This window comes from Sciurus carolinensis, chromosome 1 (genome assembly GCF_902686445.1).
Source record: "Sciurus carolinensis chromosome 1, mSciCar1.2, whole genome shotgun sequence".
In the NCBI taxonomy this organism is placed as follows: Eukaryota; Metazoa; Chordata; class Mammalia; order Rodentia; family Sciuridae; genus Sciurus; species Sciurus carolinensis.
The window spans coordinates 86,965,738-86,987,686 of NC_062213.1; the positions used below are offsets into that span (position 1 = coordinate 86,965,738).

At 36.1% G+C, this 21,949-nt stretch overlaps 1 pseudogene; it reads left to right on the forward strand.

Annotated features, from left to right (window-relative positions):
• The first annotated feature begins 382 nt into the window (after nt 1-382).
• Nucleotides 383-21,555, forward strand: LOC124985270 (NADH dehydrogenase [ubiquinone] 1 alpha subcomplex assembly factor 2-like; annotated as a pseudogene).
• Nucleotides 21,556-21,949: the final 394 nt, after the last annotated feature.

The following is a 21,949-nucleotide window of genomic DNA, read 5'->3' on the forward strand; positions in this document are numbered from 1 at the left end:
CTGGCTCACCACCCTCCTATCCACTATAACTGGCCCTCTTGTCATCCTACTCTTAATTCTGATTTTCGGGCCATGTATTTTTAATAAACTAATCCATTTCATAAGACTTAGACTTGACACTATTCAAGCCATGATGATTATTCACCAGCACCAAGTTTAAACTTCTTTTGATAACTAACTTCCAGCTTCAGTCTCTCCTGCAGATACGGCCTTGCCTCTTCTTTTTTCCAGCCACAGAAAAAGCTCCAACCGTGCCTTCAACAACGTTTTCCTGCACCATCACCTTGTCTGGCATCTTACATCTATTTTCTTCCTGGTCCTGACTGCCTTTAAGGCTAGAGGCCTCCCCCTATTTATGGCTATAATGCTAGGCCGGTAGTCAATGACGGGTAATGTAGGAGGTGGCCATGTACCAACCTAAGACAGAAGCTGTAGCATGATCTACAGTCTTCAATGACGGGTAAGGACATGTGCTGGACCCCTCAACCTAAGACAGGCACGGTCTCAAGCCTTTTCTTTTTTAACAAAAGAAAGGGGGAAATGTTGGGGGCTGCAGACCCCATCCTAGCCTGGCTTTCAGGATTTCAGTGTGGCCCTAATGCCGAGACAGTGGATTGCAACATCAAGGACTTCAGTGCAGAACCTGGCACTAAGCCGGGGCAACCTGGTTTGCAACAAACAGCTGACAAGGACTTCCACACTGGCACTAAGCCGGGGCAACCTGGTTTGCAACAAACAGCTGACAAGGACTTCCACACTGGCACTGAGCCAGGGCAACCTGGTTTGCAACAAACTGCTAACACTGCTTAAGGAAGTTGCCCCGGCACTAAGCCAGTACCAAAAAGAATTGCTCTGATTGGACGAGGTGACCCATGCCCATCATGAACTCTCTTGATACATTAAATTGAAATCTTGTTCTTCCGTGATATCTTGTTCTTCCGTGTACCCTCTTTTTACCCCGTTGTATACTACATTATAATCTTGCTCTCCCCACATCCTCTGTAACCTGATTGGCTCATGATTCATATAAATATGACTGTAACTGCCTTGTAAGATCATCAGAGGATGATCAGAGGAGGAAGAGAGAAGAATAAAGAGCTCTGATGAACAACTGATGTGTCGTGTCTCTCTCTGCGGGCAGAAGGAACGCGACAAAGTATGTGTGTTGCAAATGTTAAAACAAAGAACCAATTACTGTTATTTGTTAAATAACCTATTATTACTGTTGTTGTTAATTAACTTTCTGAGAGAGAAGAATACTAGTAACTTACAGGTTAACTTGTTAAGGGTCCATTGTCTATTTAGATGCAAATGGGAATACTATCACCTCTGATTGGACACATTTAAGGAAACCAGAGTTGTCCAGAAGTTTTTGTGATAGTGATTTGGTGAGGAATAGCATTTCCAGCAGTTAGTATGATTGAGGGCAGTGGCTACTGTTTCTGATAATCTAAGAATGTCTTGGCAAGGATGGAAGAGAAGAGTAAAGTTATTACTATGGATGGATGACAAGAAGTGGTCTATAGAAAACAAAATGAATGATTATAAACAAGCAGATAAAAAAAGAAATTAGGGATCTTTGTCTGCCATCTTGTGCAGAAGCTGTTCATCATACATCATTGTCAAATTATTTTGAAAGACTTGGATCAGTTGTCAAGTTCTGAAGATCAGATTCTGGAAGATCTCTGAAAACCCACAGGTTGATGTTCCCTATTTGACCTGTTAATTGTGCCAAATCCTGAAATTCTTCTTTCATTGTGAAACATGAACTCAAGGATGGACTTCTTGGAGTTTCACTGCTTCATGTTTTGCTACTATTACCTGATAGGGTCCCTTCCAATGAGGTTCAAGAATGTTTTTCTCTGATGTCTTCTCATGAGTCTATTTAGTTGGTGTAAGAATTAGGTATAGTATATGAATCCTTTGCAATGTTTTTCCATATTAGCCATAGAGCAGTCTAGTATTAGAAATGAAATTTTCAAAACATGGATGGGCCTTCCAACCAAAAAGTCATAGAGGAAAAACTGATGTGTTCCTGAGGGAATGGATCATTGGTCATATCATCTAGTGGGATTTCTGATTTTTTTTCTAATTTAGTTTTCCTATCTTTCCAGAAGATCATGAGTGCTGAGGATACTCATGAGAGGTCACTTGTGAGGACACTTATTATTATTATTATTATTAATTATTATTATTTTTGGATATTAGGCATTGAACCCAGAGGCACTTTATACTCATCTGGGTTTTCAGTAAAGATTAAAACTTACAAGGATCTTTTATTATAGTTGCTAAAAGTTGTGCTTTGATCACTTGTTATTAAAGTTGGGCACCCTGGTTGAAACCACAAAATCAAGCAGTAATTTTAGCCACCATTAGAGCTATTGCTTTTTGACATGGAGATGCTTCAACTGGCTCTGAAAGAAGACAAACAATAACCAGAACATATCAAAATCCCAAGAAGTGTGGAAACTAAATTAAATCTCTCTGAATATCTTCAAAGGGACATTGAAACTTTGGTTTCTAAATGAATTTCACTTTATACTGTTTTCTGAATTATGTTGTTGACAGGTGACACATTACCCCCAAATACTCTCATCTGTCTTTTAAATATACTTTAACAATGTTAACTCAAGATACTTACCCATTTGTCTTCTATGATGAGTAGTTTAAAGGTGAAACTTAGTTAATAACCACTTGGAATGATCTGGTGCTCCCACAGATAAGATTAGTAGAGATTATCAATGAAAAGTAAAGTCAGATATTTCTATTCTTTCTCTTAAAGATCAGGAGCTAAACATTGATATTTTATAATGGTTTCTTTTAATCCCTTCAGAGACTTATCCTTTGAAGATTTAGATAAAATCATAACTTTGGTTAAAAGTGACTTTTTATATATATATTTTTAGTTGTAGGTGGACCCAATACCTTTATTTTTATGTGGTACTGAGGATCGAACCCAGAACCTCACACATGCTAGGCACACACACTGAGCCACATCCCCAGTCCAAAAGTGACTTGTTTGATAAAATTATTTCCTAAAGCTTTGCTTTAGCTCCCTTATTATCTTTTTTTAAAACATGGGCCTCTCAACTTTTACAATCACTGTATTAGTTCCCTTTCTATTATCATATCAAGTACTAACCCAAACCAAAATTTAATACAAAACATAACCTTACTGCTATACTTCAACTTAATCTTACATAAAAGAATGTATAGTAATATAAACATTTATGTGTATTTTGACATATATATTCAATTTTCAATGGTATATTTGCATATATATTATCATATATTCATTTATATGCTATATCCATGAATCCCCGAGTTAAAAAAAAATGTATTCCTATGACTCAAATATATCTCACCTGTATTTCAGAACATAAATGTTTCTACATATTTTCATACACTTTTTTACCTGTACATTCTTATGAATATTTGTGTTTCCTGATATACTTATTATTTCCTATCAGTCCCTACCAATCTCTACCCAACCCAAAATTTAATGCTAAGCTTAAATCCTCCTATATCTATACCAAAATTTACCTAAAAGCATATATAGTAATATATATATTTATGTCTAGTTTGACATGCATATTCAATTATTAAAAGAATATTTGCATATATATTATTATATATTCACTTATACATCCATGCATTCTCGGGTTAAAAAATGTATTCTTATGACTCATACCATTCAGAACAATATATGTTTATGTATGTTTTCATACATATTTTCACATTCTTATGAATATTCACCTTTTCAGGTAAACATATTAATTTCCTAATCCTAAACTTAACCAAACCAAAATTAAATAGCAAATCTAATGTTACACTGATAGCTAGACCTAAATTTACATAAAAGCATTTATATTTATATTAATATTTATGTGTATTTTGACTTAAATGTTCAATTATCAATGGTATACTTCCACATATATTATCGTATATTCATTTATATGATATGTCTATGCATTCCCAGGTTAAAAGAATGGGTATTTATATATCTCACCTAATACTTTTTCTGTTTCAGAACATTTATGTTTATGAATGTTTTCATATACATTCTTATGAATATTCATGTTTCCTGATAGATATATTAACTTGAAGCCTAACACCCTCAAATGTTTATTAAGCCTGACTTACCCCATAACTAACCCTAATTTTACATGAAAGCATGTATAGTAATATGATTATTTATGTGTATTTTGACTTATATATTATATATTCATTTATATGACATGTCCATGAATCCTTAAAGGAATACATAGTCATATGATTCATATACCTTTCCCTGTTTCAGAACATATATGTTTATGAATGTTTTCATACATATTTTTATGCCTACATTTTTATGAATAATCATGTTTCTAGACATGCATATTAATTCCATAACCTTAACCCTAACTCAATCCAAAATTTAATATTAAGCCTACCCTTAACCTTATACCTAAACTAATTTTACATAAAAGCATGTAGAGTAATATTTGTGTGCATTTTGAATTATACATTTAATCATCAATGTATAGTTGCATATATAATTACATTACTATGAATATTCATTTTTTCCAGATATACATATTTGATTTCTAATCCTAAAACTCACCCCTCCAAAAATTTAATACTAAACCTAACCTTATTTCTATAGCTAAACCTAATTTTACATTAAAGCATGTGTAGCAATAATATATATGTATTTTGACATATGTACTCAATTATCAATGGTATTTATACATACATGTTATTATATATTTATTTATGATATATTCTTGCATCCCCAAGTTCAAAAAATGTTTATTGTTTGACTAATATTTTACCTGACTCTGTTTCAGAAAATACATTTTTATATATATTTCAAATATATTTTTGAGTGTACATTCTTATGTTTCCAGATATACATATCAATTACCTAACTCTAACCATACTCAAAATTAAATACTAATCTTATATAGTACCCCATACTTAAATCTAAATTTACATAAAGAATATGTAGAAATACATATAGTTATGTGTATTTTGCCTTACAGATTCAATTATCCTTGGTATATTTGCATATATGCTATTATATAATCAGTTTGAAGCAATATCCACTCATCCCAAGTTAAAAAATGTGTCCTTATGATTCACATTTTATCCTTCAGTGTTTAGAATATATATGTTTAAATAGTTTTTCATGCATATATTCTCATGTACATTCTTGTGAATATTCATGTTTCCTAATAGACATATTAATTCCCTAACCCTAACCCAACCCAAATTTAATATGAAGACTAACTTACTTCCATACCTAAATAAAACTTGGATGAAAGCATGTATGGAAATATGAATACTTATGGATTTTTTGAATTATATATTTGATTATCAATTTTATATTTTCATATATGGTGTTACACATTTATATGGAGAATCTTTGCATCTACCTGTTAAAAATCATGTGTGGTCATATGACTAATATTATACTCTTCCTGCCTCAGAAGATATTGTTGTGCCCAAAGGCTCGAGACCCCACAAGGACCACCAGAGACCACAATCAATGCAAGCAGCAAAGAGTCATTTATTAGCAAGTTCAAACCTGGTCCTCTGCGTCCTTAACCAGTGACGCTAAGAGAGGCCCCGAGCCCTCGTTAGCAGGGTTTTTATAATGAAAGGCAAGCAGTTTTACAGTGTTCTTTTAATTGGTTAACATTTGAACAGCTAAACATTAGTCCTCCTCTGGTTGGGTTCGGCCAATCTATTTGATTCTCATTGGGTCCTGCCAGAACTGAACAGTCCTAGTGGAAGAAGGGAGGAGGGAAGGGGTGAACTATGCAGGAGATGAGTCGGGGCTAAGCCCCGCTCCCGTCCTTGACGGATAAGGTCTCCAGGCAACCGCACATTCCTCGGACAAATATCTCTTAACAACCTTGGTAAGCACAGGGGCCCAGCAGTCCTGTTTGTCCTTGAGACAGTTAGCAGCACAGATACCACCCTGCTCTCAACATCCCCCCTTTCCAAGAGCATTTAGAGAGCCAATCTTGGGTCTCTACTGTTCTAATTCTTGCTGCTTAATGGGCTGATATTGGGCCTTTAGCACCATTAGCTGTACTGTATTTATTCTATCTTTAACAAAAGCAATTAACTTATTGACTATACAAGGTCCTATAGTTAAAGCTAGTAACAGCAATATTAGGGGTCCCACTGTAGTGGACACCAGAGTAGTTAACCAAGGGGAAAAATTGAACCAGGATTCAAACCAGTTCTGACTAGCTTCCCATTCTTTCTTTCTGTTTGTTAGTCCTTCTCTGACTTTTGCCATGGATTCCCTCACTACTCCAGAATGATTAGCATAAAACCAACATTTTTCTCCCAGAGCTGCACATAGACCTCCTTGCTTACAGTCTTTAAAGTCAGGTAAATTTGGTAATTAATGAACTCCGAAGATCCTTGACATTTCATTCTTCCAGGGGCAGTCTCCAACTTCCAAAGGCAGATGGCTTCATGGCTTCATTTCCTCAAATTGACCCGATTCCCTATTTCTACACTAACTACCTGTCCTTAATTCTGACTTCATTTACCCCTCTAATACTAGGAACTCCTTCACTGCTGTAGGGAAAATGGGCGATGACCAATTTGACTTCTTCCAGCTGGAAGTGGGCAGCGTGGGGGAAGCAGTTTGGAGTTCCCTTTTTAGAAATTGGGTCAACTGAGGGGTCCAAGGTAGAAGTCTGGTTGGGGAAGAGCAGGCTGTAAACTCATCTGGGGGTGGGTTCTTCTATGATAGAAGAACAAAAAGACATGAGTACTGAAATGAGATTAGTACAAAGTAAATGTTGCAGCATTTGAAACATGCCAATGAGTATCATGAAAATGACAGAAGTCAATCTCTCACCAGGAGGTGGAAGAACTGAGAAATTGTTCCCATAACTAGGCCTAGCAAAGGCTGGAGAGGACAAGGCCATTATTTGGGGACTTTAACATTGTCCAGGTTATCAGGAATGTAAACACAATATTTAACTCTTAATGTCATTGAGGTCCCCAGAAAATATAGTTAAGCAGTTAATGTCATCTGATTTTTGTAAAATATCCCTTTATTGGTATAACCTGTGTTTAGTAGAGATCTCTATACTTCTGTTACTTAGGGATAGATAATCATACGAGCAAACATAGATAAAGCCTACCTGTGACTGTAGGCCTTAAACTGACTAAAATCTTCTGACTCTGGCAGTTTCCCTTGATAGTTATCAGGCACATTTGCCTAAGAATCTTTCTTTTGTAGCTTCCACTCTTAATTTTAGTGGGTTAACACAAGCGTACATCTTAAGTTACTTTTAACTATTATTTCTTTTAAATGCCCAAGAATGGCTATATTTTGGTTTTAACTGTTTTGCTGGGTGTCCAAGACCAAGCTGGTCAAATTGACCTGGTTCCTGTCTTGTTAAAGAGTCAGCTGAGTTTCCACAGGGGCCACTCATAGAGAACTTAAGAGCAGCTTCTTAGCTCCATTAGTGCCATTGGTTAGGCAGGGTCTTCTCGATGAGGTGGCTTTCCTTGAAAGCATTAGGGGTGTCTCCCTTTTTCCATGACCCTCCTCTGCAGCAGATGCACTGAGTGATTCTCATCTTCTAGTCTCAACAATCTCCTTGATCAGGAGGTTGTGTGACCTAGAGTTGCAGTGCTCCTTAGAGAAGTTCTCTTATTCCCTGGGTTCAGGCTGACTTTGAGGGCAAGATACTGTTTTTTTTTCTTGACCTCTGTATTTAATTCCAATTTCTAAGTTTGATCTTAATCATCCAGCAAGCCAGTCTCACCAGTCATACAGTAAGAGTACTGGGCTTTAACTTTAATGTCCATAACTTTACAGTCATTTACCCTTTTATTAAAGTACTACCACATACTATCTGTTTTGAAGGTGATGGCCTATTATTACAAGTTACCTAGGTTGTATGTTCTGGAAGTAGCTACTTCTGCAAAATAGTAACAGGCAACAGTTTTACAAAATGAAATTAGCAAGAGTAAAAACATATTTAGCTTGTATAATAGTTATCTTGAATTTTGGCTGAGTTCTACATTATATATCCTGTTTGAGATCACAGTAATCTTTACAACAAACATCAAACTTTTGAGCACAACTTTAAATGAGTTAAAGTCTGGCTTACTTTGGAATCATTCTAACATGTAGCAGGGTGAGACAGAGCCTTATCTCAGGTAAGGCAGGGCTCTTCACAAGTCTTAAGTAAAATGTTCTAATCCTAAAACTAATTTTTGCCCCTTTTGCAATGACCAGCATGACCAAATTTTCAAGTTCAGTGAAGGTCAAAGGAGTATTAGAAAATAAAGGTTTATAAACACAGATTTTGAAGATTAAGCTGAGATCAGATGGAGCTCTGTTCTCTGATGGAAATGCAGATCTAAAGAGTTATGTTAGCAACATTTATACATGTCTTATTATCAGGTTAAAGACTATGTAAGCATTATTCTTTGTTTTCAGGAGAGTTACAGAGACTAGACCATCTACATAACTTTTTCCCACAACTGCAAAGTACAATGTTAGGAACTCCGTGTAGCTCTCAAAGAAGTCCACTGTCCAAAGTTACTGTAAGGTGGGCAGGAAATAGAGAAGGGAACTGATGAAACACTGGTTATCTAGCAAAACAATTTCTTTCTGCCCAAGAGCTGTGTGCCTGATATCAATGTAAGAGCTGATAGGACTCCTGTACAGAGCCTCCCCAGGGAGGCTACTGCCACAGCAGTTAGGCATCTTGCGCTCCTACACAGGAACACTCCCAGGCACCAGGCATGCTACAGTCATGAAGTCAGGGACTCCAATCTCAGTCATTGTTGTCCCATTTTTGCTATAGTGCATTATACTCTTTCTTAAATGTCATTTTAAGAAGTTTACATATATTGATTTCTGAGTCCATATGAACATTAGTTAACACAGTCTAACATTATATCCAAAACAGGAATCAATCAAAGAAAGGCTGAGAGAGCTTTTAACTTTTGTGTAGCAAAATGCTTTCACCTTCTACAATATGAACCTTTAAACAAATCAGGCTGTCACTAACTCTTAGATATACATTTACATTTAAATTTTTATCTCAGTGAAATAAGTAACCAATTTTACATATACCTTACTTATAATATGTCCCATAATAGAAAATTAAATGATAGAAATAAATCCCCAATAAAGTGTACTCTTTAAGTTTAATATTACCAGTACAGACAAGTTTATTCTGGAGAATAGCAGCTTAACAAATTTCTTGCTTTAAAAACTTGTATACCTGGAAAATATGAATACATTTAATATACAAGGAGTGACCATTTTACAATTACCTTGACACTTTAATCTTACTAAATTCAGTTTTTAAAGAAAAATTTAGACTCTGTAACATAGTACAATACTCTTAACAGTTGTTTAACCATAATTGTATAAACCCCAAATTTTAAGACTAATTGTTTTAAAGAATAAAACTTAATAGACACAAAGTCAAGAGTAAATTAGTGTTTCTAAGAAATCCTTATTATTTTACCATGTCATTTTATCATATAGATTAAAATTTGGCTTATATCAGAACATTAGTATTTCACCTTAGGAAAAACCTTAAATAGCTTTAGCTGTCTCACATACACACAACCAACTTAGTTACACAGAGACTTGTTGAAACTTGCCCTTTACTTACACACAGACTTTCTTAGCACTTACTTAGACCCTCATGTATTCCATCACACAGGCACTTTCTTACCCAGAAACATTTTCTTTTCCTTTCTATTAAATATATTTCCAAACCCAGAACCTTTTATTTTCTCTTTCCTATTTGTTGACCCCTTTTTGTCCACATTCTGAAACAACTCTTATGAAAATTTTGAATTTAGACAAATTACTCCAATTTAACAAGATAAAATACTTTGTGGTTTATAGTACTCTAACTGAAACACAGTGAAAGGGGAGATGGTAGCTTTAAATCCAAATCTAAGAGCTCCTTGGAGCTTTGCAGAACTGGAGGGGGAGCAGGGGGAAGTGGTAAGGGAGCAGATGGAACGCTCACCCTCCGAGTTGAGATTTTATCTGTTAGAACATAACTCTTAATAACCTTGTTTTTAGTAATGACACAAAGCAATTTTAAACCCTTTTTAATTTACCAACCTATGAAAACACCAATAATGTTTAAGTATGTTACCCCATGTAATTTAAGGACTTAAAAGTACTTGATGTTATTTAACAATGAGATTTTTAATTTTGCAAATGAATCAGATGTCACCAACAAACACATTTGAGTAATCCCATACATGTTAACTCTAATTCACTTATTCTGTAAAAACCAAGATATTAGACAAGTGTCCTGAACAGTATTTGCTGTCTTTTTCCTGTTGAAGAAAAGTCCTAGAAACAATTGATATTAGACATTGTTTAACATCAACATTCCATTAGTTTGACCACCTAGAGACTTGCGAGTTATTTCTAAAGACATTTTACTTTTATTAGTTTACCCAATTTAAATTGAACCCTTTTAAATCACGTGAATAAAAGTATTTGGATCCATTTTTAAATTTTAATTTTAGGAGTGCTCAGTTTTGATACAGACAAAACATGACATTAGCATGACATACAAATAATACAAAATCAAAGGCCTTGTAACTTTATAGGTGAATCTCCATTGCAATGTAACAGATGTTCAAAAACTCTAGTTGAATAAAAATAGAACTGATCAAAAAGAAAAAAATCATTAACCTAGGTATGCAGGATCAAAATTATGAACTCAAAAATATAGCATTAGAGAAAAACAAAACAAAACAAGAATCCTAGAGAATGAGTTAGTTCTGTGTAGCAGCCCAGAAGTTTAAAACAGACACCTTTTTTTTTCTTTTTTTTCTTATCTTCAGGTTACCCCCCTTTCCCGCTGAGACTGCTGCAGCCTTCATTCCAATGCAGGCTTCAGCAAGGCCAGGCAGGGGGGAGGGAGGATCACCCAGGGCTTTTTAACCCTTTTTTTTCCTGGTTGAGAAATCAGGTTAGGTTTGAATGCAGAAAATCACAAAACATTATTTCTTACTACTTTTGAGGAATGGAGTTGCTGAGCTCTCTGCCTAGGGGGATTGGAGTAAACAAATCTCTCAGGAACAAGGAGAAGGACTGTAAAGTACCCTGCAATGAGTATCCCTAAGCCTAAGATCGAATTAACACAATGAAGAATTTAATAGAAGGCAGGAGTAAAGACCATATAGTACAATACACAAACAGACAGACACGTAGCGTGCTAAATCAAAAATTGGCTAGCTGGTACTTTGTCAACAAAAACAAACAATTTCCGATTGTGTCAAAGAGTTGCCCAAACACAACACAATGCCCAAATGGGACAAAGAGTTAACCAGATGTGACAAGTTGCCCGAATGCAGCACACAATCTGCCCAGATGCAGCGCAAAAGCTGCACAGATGTGAGAGTCACTCAAATGCGACAGAATCGCCCAGAATGCAGCACAAAATCTGCCCAGATGCAGTGCAAAAGCTGCCCAGATGTGAGAGTCACTCAAATGTGACAGAATTGCCCAGAATGCAGTACAAAATCTGCCCAGATGCAGCGCAAAATCTGCTCAGATGTGACCGAGTCACCAGATGCGACAAGTCGCCAGAATGCAGCACAAAAGCTGCTCAGATGCAGCGCAAAATCTGCTCAGATGTGACTGAGTCACCAGATGCGACAAGTCACCAGACGGGTCGAGGGGACATCTCCCGAGACCCTGCTGGGGTCCAATAGCGTGTCCGCCAGGACTATGCCAGCCCAGAACCAGAACCTGCAGGCAATCCAGACCAGAAAACACATGGCAATGCCTTACTCACCGGCCGAAGGTGTCACTTATGACTCTATGATCAGGTGTCTGGGTGGGCTTGGGGCATCCCGGACGAGCCCCCATATGTTGTGCCCAAAGGCTCGAGACCCCACAAGGACCACCAGAGACCACGATCTATGCAAGCAGCAAAGAGTCATTTATTAGCAAGTTCAAACCTGGTCCTCTGCGTCCTTAACCAGTGACGCTAAGAGAGGCCCCAAACCCTCATTAGCAGGGTTTTTATAATGAAAGGCAAGCAGTTTTACAGTGTTCTTTTAATTGGTTAACATTTGAAGAGCTAAACATTAGTCCTCCTCTGGTTGGGTCCGGCCAATCTATTTGATTCTCTTTGGGTCCTGCCAGAACTGAATGGTCCTAGTGGAAGAAGGGAGGAGGGAAGGGGTGAACTATGCAGGAGATGAGTCGGGGCTAAGCCCCGCTCCCGTCCTTGATGGATAAGATCTCCAGGCAACCGCACATTCCTCGGACAAATATCTCTTAACAACCTTGGTAAGCACAGTGGCCCAGCAGTCCTGTTTGTCCTTGAGACAGTTAGCAGCACAGATACCACCCTGCTCTCAACAATATGTTTATATGTTTTCATGTGTATGTTGTTATGAATATTCATGTTTCCTGATATACATATTCATTAACTAATTTTAACACTAACTCCACCTAAAATGTAGTACTAAACCTAAATTTACCCTATAGCTAAACCTAATTTTACCTATGAGCATGTATAGTAATATAAATATTTATTTGTATTTTGAATTATATATTCAATTATCAATGGTACATTTGCATATATATTCTCACATATTTATTTATAAACTATATCTTGCATCCTCAAGTTAAAAAATATGTGTACTCATAGGACTCACAGTATATCCTTCCCTGTTTCAGAAGATATGTTTATGTATGCTTCTTGCATATTTTTACATGTATATTCTTATGAATATTCATATTTTTGGATATATATATTAGTTCCCTAACCCTAACCCAACCCAAAATTTAGTACTAAGCCTAAACTTACCTCTATACGTAAACCTAATTTTACATAAAAATATATATTAATATCAATATTTTTGTGTATTTTGACTTACATATTCAATTATCAATGATATAGTTTATGTGTATTATTATGTATTTAAACGTGATACAACTAAGCATCCATTGATACAACTAAGCATCAATTTGACTGACATTATACCATTCCCTGTTTTAGAACACATATTTTATATGTTCCTTCATACATATTTTCACACATATATTCTTAGGAATATTCATGTATCCTGATATATATATTAATTCCCTAACACTGACTTAAACCCAACCCAAAATGTAGTACTAAACCTGACCTTATCCCATTACTAAATCTAATTATACATAAAAGCATGTACAATAATATGAATATTTAAGTGTATTTTGAATTATATGTTTAATTATCAATGACATATTTGTATTTGTGTCTGTTTTAGTCAGGGTTCCTTAGAGGAACAGAATCAATAGGAAGTATGATTATAAAAGGAGATTTATTAGATTGGTTTACATGACCAGAAACTGGACAGCACAAAATGACCATCTGTAGCTGGAGAGCTGGGAGAACCAGTGGCTGCACAGTTCAAGTCACAGAAGCCCCAGAACAAGAAGGATCAACAGTGCTACACTAGTCAGAGACCAAGGCTTCTGGAAACTACTTGAAGACTCACTGACAGAGTGTGCTTTGGAAGAGTAAAGAAGCAAGAGTCCGATATCCTGAGATGATCAAAACAGCAATCAACAACCCGTTCAAGAAGATCCAAGACTGCATCTGCATCTGCTTATTCTTCCAGGTTTTATTCCATCCTACTGAGTGGTGCTACCCATGCTTAGGAGGGGTCTCCACTTCAGTTCACAATCCCACATTCCAATAATTCCTAGACATGCCCTCACTGACACACCAAGAAGCCTCTTAATCATTGATATCTCTAAATCTGATCAAGTTAATAATTCAAATTAACCATTATGTATCATTATATATTTATTTATGTTATATCCATACATCCACTTGTTAAAAAAAGTGTATTCCTATGATGCACATTATTACTGACCCTTTTCAAATCATATATTTACATATGTTTTAATACATATTTTCTTCATAGATCCTTAGGAATATTCATGTTTCCAGATAAGCATATTAATCCCCTAACTCTAATCCTTAAACCCAAAATTTAATACTAAGCCTAACCTTATACATATATTTAAACCTAAATTTATATAAAAGGAGGTATAGCAATATGAATATCTATGTATAATTTGAATTATACTTTCAAGTGTAAATGGTATACTTATATATATATTATTGTATATACGTGTATATGATATATTCATGCATCCCCAAGTTTAAAAAAAGTGTATTGATATAACTTGCATTATACCCTTCCCTGTTTCAGAACATATATTTTCAAGTGTACATTCTTCTGACTATTCATACTTCCTGTCACACATATTTATTCCTTAATGCTAATTTCACACAAAGTATGTATAGTAATATGAATATTTTTGTGTGTTTTTACTCATATCAATTGTTAAGGATGTTTGCCTATATATTATCATGTATTTATTTATATGATATATCCATGCATCCCCAAGATAATAATGGATGTAGTCTTATGACTTTTATATACCCTCCCCTATTTGAGAACATATATGTTCATATACATTTTCATGTTTACAATTATGAATATTCATATTTCCTGATATACATATTCATTTCTTAAATCTAACAAAAACACAACCCCAAATAATACTAAGCCTAATGTATCAATATAAAAAATCCTACATCTACATAAAAGCATGCCTAGTAATATATATTTATGTCTATTTTAATTTATATATTCAAATTACATTGGTATATTTGCATATATATTATATATGATTAGAAGATATAGCTATGCATCCTCATGTTAAGAAAATGTGTATTCCTATGCCTAACATTGTATCCACCCTGTTTAGGAAAATATTTGTTTATATATGTTTTCATACATATTTTCACATGTATATTCTTATGAATGTTCATGTTTCCCAAATACATATTTATTTTGTGACCTTAACACTAATCCAACCAAAATTTTAATACTAATCCTAACATTACCCTTATACCTAAACCTAATTTTACATAATGGCATGTATGGTAATATGACTGCTTATGTGTATTTTGACTTATATTTTCAATTTTAAATGATATATGTATATATTATTATATATTCATTGATACGATATATCCATGCATACCCAAGTGAGAAAAATATGTATTCTTATGATTCATTATACCCTTCCCTGCTTCAGATATTATATGTTTGTATGTTTTCCTACATACTTTCAGGCATGCATTCTTATGCATATTCATTCCCTAACCCTAACCCTAAGCCAACTCCAAATTTAATACTGATACCTTACCTTATTGCTATGCCTAAGCCTCATTTTATAAAAATGCATGTATAGTAATATAAATATTATTTATATATTATATATATAATATATAAATATATTATATTTATATGTATTTTGACTTATATATTCAGTGTTCAATGCTATATTTGCATATGTGTTATATATTCATTTACATGATATACCCATGCATTCCCCAATTTAAAAAATGTGTATTCTTAAGACTCACATTTTACACATTACTGTTTCAGAACATTTATGTTTATCTCCATTTTCATGAGTACATTCTTGTGAGTATTCATGTTTCCTGATATACATAACAATCAAACATCCACAAGTTAAAAATATGTATTAAATTGACTGACATTATACCATTCCCTGTTTTAGAACTATATGCCTAACCCCACTGAGAATTTTATACAAATCTTAACATTATTGTTATGACTAATCCTAATTTTACATGAAAGCATTTACAGTATATGAATATTTATAAGTGCTTTGACTTATATATTCAATCATCAATGGTATATTTGCACATATTATTATATTATTATCTCTCCATTTATATGATATATTGATGCATCCCCAAGATAAAAAATTGTGTATTCCTAAGAATCACTTTATACCCATTCCTATTTCAGAACATGTGTTTATGTTTTAACATAATTAAAATGTTTATATGTTTTAATATAATTTTCACTTGTACATTCATGTTTCCCAATATACATATTCATTTCCTAATCCTAACACTAATCTAACACAAAATTTAATTAAACCCTAATTTTACTGCTATACCCAAATTTAATTTTACATGAAACCATGTATAGTAATCTGAATTTGTGTATTTTGAGTTATATATACAATTATCTATGGTATATCTACATCTATATATACATATTTATTTATAACATCCATGCATCATCATGCTAAAAACTTTTGTATTTTTATGATTCACATTATACCCATCCCTGTTTCAGAATATATATTTTTATATATGTTTCCACATATATTTTCACATGTGCATTCTTATGAATATTCATGTGTTCTGATATACATATTAATTTCATAACTCTCATCCTAACTCAACCCAAAGTTTAATACCAAGCCAAACCTTACTCACATAACTAAACATAAATGTACATAAAAGCATGTATATTAATTGGAATATTGATCTGTATCTGGATAGTTATACTTAACTATCAATGATATATTTGTATATATTACCATATATTCATTTATATGATACATGTATTCATCCAAAAGTTAAAAAAAATTGTATTCCTATAGCTCACATTATACCAATCCTTCTTTCAGAACATATATTTTTAAACAGATTTCCATACATATTTTCACATGTACATTTTTATCAATATACATGTTTCCTGATATACCTGTTCAATCCTTATCTAATCCTACCCATACCCAAAATTTTATACTGTCTACCCTTACCCCTATATCTAAACCTAATTTTACATAAAAGCATGTATAATAATATGAATGTTTAGGTGTATTTTGACTTATATTCAATTACTAATGGCATAATTGTATATATATAAATATACATTAATTTATATGATATATCCATGCACACTAAATAATGTGTATTCCTAAGAATCACGTTCTATCCATCCCTGTTTTTCATACAATTTTCACACATGCATTCTTAAGAATATTCATATTTCTGGATATATAGAGCCATTCAAAAACTTTACCCTAACCCCATGCAAAATTAAAAACAGAGGTTAACTTTATTCGATTACTGAAACTTATTTCACATAAAAGCATATGTAGTTATATGAATATAACATAAATATGTAAATATGTGTGTTTTGACTTATATATTCAATTATCAATGGTGTTTGCATATATAATATTATAATTTATTTATATGAGATATTCATGCACTCTCAAATTAAAATATGTGTATTACTACATCTCACATTAAACCTGTCCAAATTTCCAAACATGTTTATATATATTTTATACATAATTTCACAAGTACATTCTTATGAATATTCATTTTTCTCTATATATGTATTCTTTCCCTAACCCTAACCTTAACCCTAATCACCCCCACATTTAACACTATGCCTAAACTTACCCTATACCTAAACCTAATTTTCCATAGAATATTTATGTGTATTTTGAAATATATATTCAATTTTCAATGGTATATTTGCATATGTATGCCGGGGTCCAGCCCTAGCAGGAGTCCATGGGTTCCACACTGGTAAACGGGGCATGGGGAGACAGTGTCCGCGATGGTTGGAGAATGAAAGACACAGACTCTAGTTCTGGTGCAATCAATCCCACTTTATTCTGGGGAAGGCTGGGTTTATATACATTTTTCTTCAGGCTATAATGGCAGTTTTGTGGTTAATATTAAAGAAGTTTCCAAAGCATAGGCAGAAAACAACAACCTTACAGATCATCCTTACCTAATCACAATTGTTTTAAGAATATCTAACTATGTCAATGAGCTAATATAATGTCTATTTCCTTAATATCTAAGCTCTATGTGACTTAAGACTATTCTTATTATTCTCACGGTTATGCGATAGACAAGTAATCTCATGTGACCATTTCTATTAGGTCCCTCTGGTTAATATCTAAATTGCTGAGTTAAGGGTTACAGGAGGGCAGCGGTCCCAATGGTTATTGTGTACCAAAGTTTATTATAGGGTGACATATTCTTTGTAGGAAGGAAGGAATGTTGTGGAACCTTATTCTCTTACATCACCACCACACATAAACAAAACCATTGTTAAAATTTAACCAGTCTGTTGGAGACAGAGGCAGATCTATAACTATTTTCTCCAGAGGCTTTCAGGGACTCGTTGCATGAATGCAAAATTATTTTTAATTTTCTTAGTGGTAAAGACCCATTGTTGAGGTTTCAAGATGGCAGACTAGAGGGCGGCTGCATTTCATGTTGCTCCAGGACTCAGGATTCAAAAGAGGAGATAGTGAGTGACTTGGGACCAACTCAAAGCCACCGGGTGAGTCTCTCCTATTGGGGAGGCGTCCCGGATGGGGCGGTAGCCCCGGAATGCAGGGAACTTTGTGAAGTAGAGTTGCCTGGTGAGACACCCCTCCCCCCGCTGGAGCAGTAACACGGACAGCGGAGAACTTTGCAGAGGAGACCATGCAGCACAACGCTTGGTTTCGGAGCAACTTGCTGGGGCTCCGGCAGCTGCCAGAGGAAGAGCTGGGTAGCGAGCTATTTGGACTCAGCAACTTCCTGAACAACAAGGGAGGGGCTGTCCTGAGGAGGTGGAGGTGCGCAGTGAGTTGCTTGGTCTCCAAGCGCCCACACAGAACACCAGGTGGCTGCCTGGAGGAAGAGGTGAGTGGCGGGTCACTAGGGCTTGGAGCATATGTACGAGGCTCCAGGTGGCTGCTCAGAGGAGGGGTCACATAGCCAGGTGATTAGGTGCAAAGCATGGTCCGGTCCGGGGACCTAGGCACCTTTTGTTGAAAGAGCTACACAGAGACAAGCTGAGGGGCAGAGCCAAGGTTCCAGGACTGCGGGCAGCTTCTCTTAGGAGGGGCAACCTAAGGAGACCCATCTGTGAAGGGTGAGGCTCCCAGGCCCAGGAGGTAGGTCCGGGCCCCTGGGAACATTGCCTGTGAAGGCTGCCCTGCCCAGGCGGCAAGATATCCTTCTCCCCACTGGAGCAGTGAACTCAGAAAGTGGGGAACTTTGCAGAGGAGGCTGCGCAGCACAACGCTTGGTTTCGGAGCAACCTGCCGGGGCTCTGGGGGCTGCCAGAGGAAGACATGGGTGGCGGGTCACTGGGGCTTGGAACATATGTATGAGGTTCCAAGTAGCTGCTCAGAGGAGGGGTCGCATAGCCAGGCAATTAGGTGCAAAGCACGGTCTGGTCCAGGGACCTAGGCACCTTTTGTTGAAAGAGCTACACAGAGACAAGCTGAGGGGTGGGCGAAGGTTCCAGGACTGCGGGCAGCTTCTCTGAGGAGGGGCTACCTAAGGATACTCGTCTGTGAAGGGCAGGGCTCCCAGGCCCAGGAGGTAGGTCCGGGCCCCTGGGAACATTGCCTGGGAAGGATGCCCTGCCCAGGCGGTAGTTGTGGACTGAGGGGAACCTCTAGGAGGGGAAATGACCAGCGAGACCTCCCCATCGGGTGAGTCTTCCCTGCCGGGTGAGGTTTTCCCACAAGGATGGTAAAACCAGAGACAGGCCCAAAGAGGCCTTGCCTCAGCCCGCAGCCTAGTTCCCCTTTGGATGACCATTGGTCAACAAGTAGAGGCACCTCTGCCCACTAGCAGGGAATATACTCCACCTGAAGACCACCACCCCTAGAGAAGCAGCTTCCTTGGGGAGCACCGCAGTATCACCTTCCTCTAAGACTTCAGGCTACTGAAGGATAAGAGGGGATACACTAGCAATCTTCAGGGACATTATAAGTCAATAGAGGAAATCTGCAACATCTCAGCAGTCCACTGATACCTGAACGACATGAGAAAACAAGGGAAGAAAATGCCTCAAACAAATCTGGATGTTACATCAATAAAATCCAATGACAGCATGGCAGAAGAAATGTCAGAAAGGGAGTTCAGAATGTACATAATTAACATGATAAGGGAAGCAAACGATGAGATGAAAGAGCAAATGCAGGCATTGAATGAACGCACCAATCGACAGTTAAAAGAGTAAATACAGGAAGCAAAAGATCATTTCAATAAAGAGTTAGAGATATTGAAAAAAAACCAAACAGAAATCCTTGAAATGAAGGAAACAATAAACCAAATTAAGAACTCCATAGAAAGCACAACCAATAGGATAGAACACCTGGAAGACAGAATCTCAGATATTGAAGACAAAATATTTAACCTCAAAAACAAAGTCAAACAAACAGAGAAGATGGTAAGAAATCATGAACAGAATCTCCAAGAACTATGGGATATCATGAAAAAGCCAAATTTGAGAATTATTGGGATTGAGGAAAGCTTAGAGAAACAAACCAAAGGAATGAACAATCTATTCAATGAGATAATTTCAGAAAATTTCTCAAATCTGAAGAATGAAATGGAAAATCAAGTTCAAGAGGCTTATAGGACTCCAAATACACAAAATTACAACAGACCCACACCAAGGCACATTATAATGAAAATACCTAACATACAAAATAAAGACAGAATCTTAAAGGCTGTGAGAGAAAAGAACCAAATTACATTCAGGGGGAAACCAATACGGATATCAGCAGATTTTCAATCCAGACCTTAAAAGCTAGAAGGGCCTGGAACAACATTTTTCAAGCCCTAAAAGAAAATGGATGCCAACCAAGAATCTTATACCCACAAAACTTACCTTCAGATTTGACAATGAAATAAAATCCTTCTGTGATAAACAAAAGCTAAAAGAATATACAAAAAGAAAGCCAGCATTACAGAACATTCTCAGCAAAATATTCCATGAAGAAGAGATGAAAAACAAAGAAGCAAATCAGCAAAGGGAGGAGCTATCCTAAAGGAACTCTCAAATAAAGAGGAACCAAGTCATGTCAAGAATAAACAAATAAATGAATAAAATGAGTCAAATGAGCCCCAGCGCCTGGGCAGATCCGCTTGGGTTTACTCCGGGAGCTGAGTGGCCGGCGTGGGTTGGTCTCAAGCCTTGTTTCGCGCCTTGTGGAGAGCATTGTCAAAGGAGGCGAAGGAGCATGTGGTCACCGACCTGTTCGGAAACAAGTACTACTATATCCCGGAGTACAAGAACTGGAGAGGTGAGCTGAGAGAGAGGAGACCAACGTTTGCTTGGACAAACTATTTGAGAGAAAAGAATCGTAGAAGCAGCAAATAAAAATGAAACAGACTATGAAGTGGGGGATATCCCAACAGAATGGGAAGCCAACAAGGTGGTGAAGATTTCCAGCAAGATGATTGCTATGGTCTATGTCATATAATCATGTACTCACCTACATCTCATCCCCTTTTCTGTGTTCTCATACTCGCCATCCTGCCTTTACTGAAGGGGCAGAGATATCCATAAGCATGAATACCAGGAGCTTGGATTAGAAGAACAAGAAAGACTCCACCTACTATGGAGGAAATACTAAAGAATGAAAAATATAGAGAAGAAATAAAAATAAAAAGTCAAGATTTTTATGAAAAAGAAAAACTCCTTAGTAAAGAGACCATCAAAGAACACTTGCCTCCACCTGTTCAAACTCAAATTAAAGGGCATGCCTCTGCTCCATACTTCGGAAAGGAAGAACCCTCAGTGGCTCCCACCAGCACTGGTAAAACCTTTCAGCAAGGATCTTGGATACCACAAAATGACAAGAGCCAAAATCAATGAATTTCACTCTGGTGAAATCATTTAATTTACACAGACATGACTATTTAAACAAATAAAAAGTTGGTTACTTTCTATTTTCTGAGTATACAATAGCTCTGTATTCTATTCAGCTTAAGAATTTCTTTTTAGTACCCATAAGAAACATGGGATTATGAAGATCGAAGCCTAAATTCTTCAGTCTTGAATCTGACACTTGATTTAGTCCTCATCTTGTTTATGAATTTGCTTTCCCTTCTTAGATTACTACTTTGAGGAGTGTCAGGTAGTTGTGAATGCTCAGTGCATATAGGATCCTTAGGTAGGAACCCCCACAGATACATCTTGGTACAATAAGGGTAGTGAACTCTCCCAAATGATAAAATATAAAAGGAAAAAAATGATATATATATTTTTT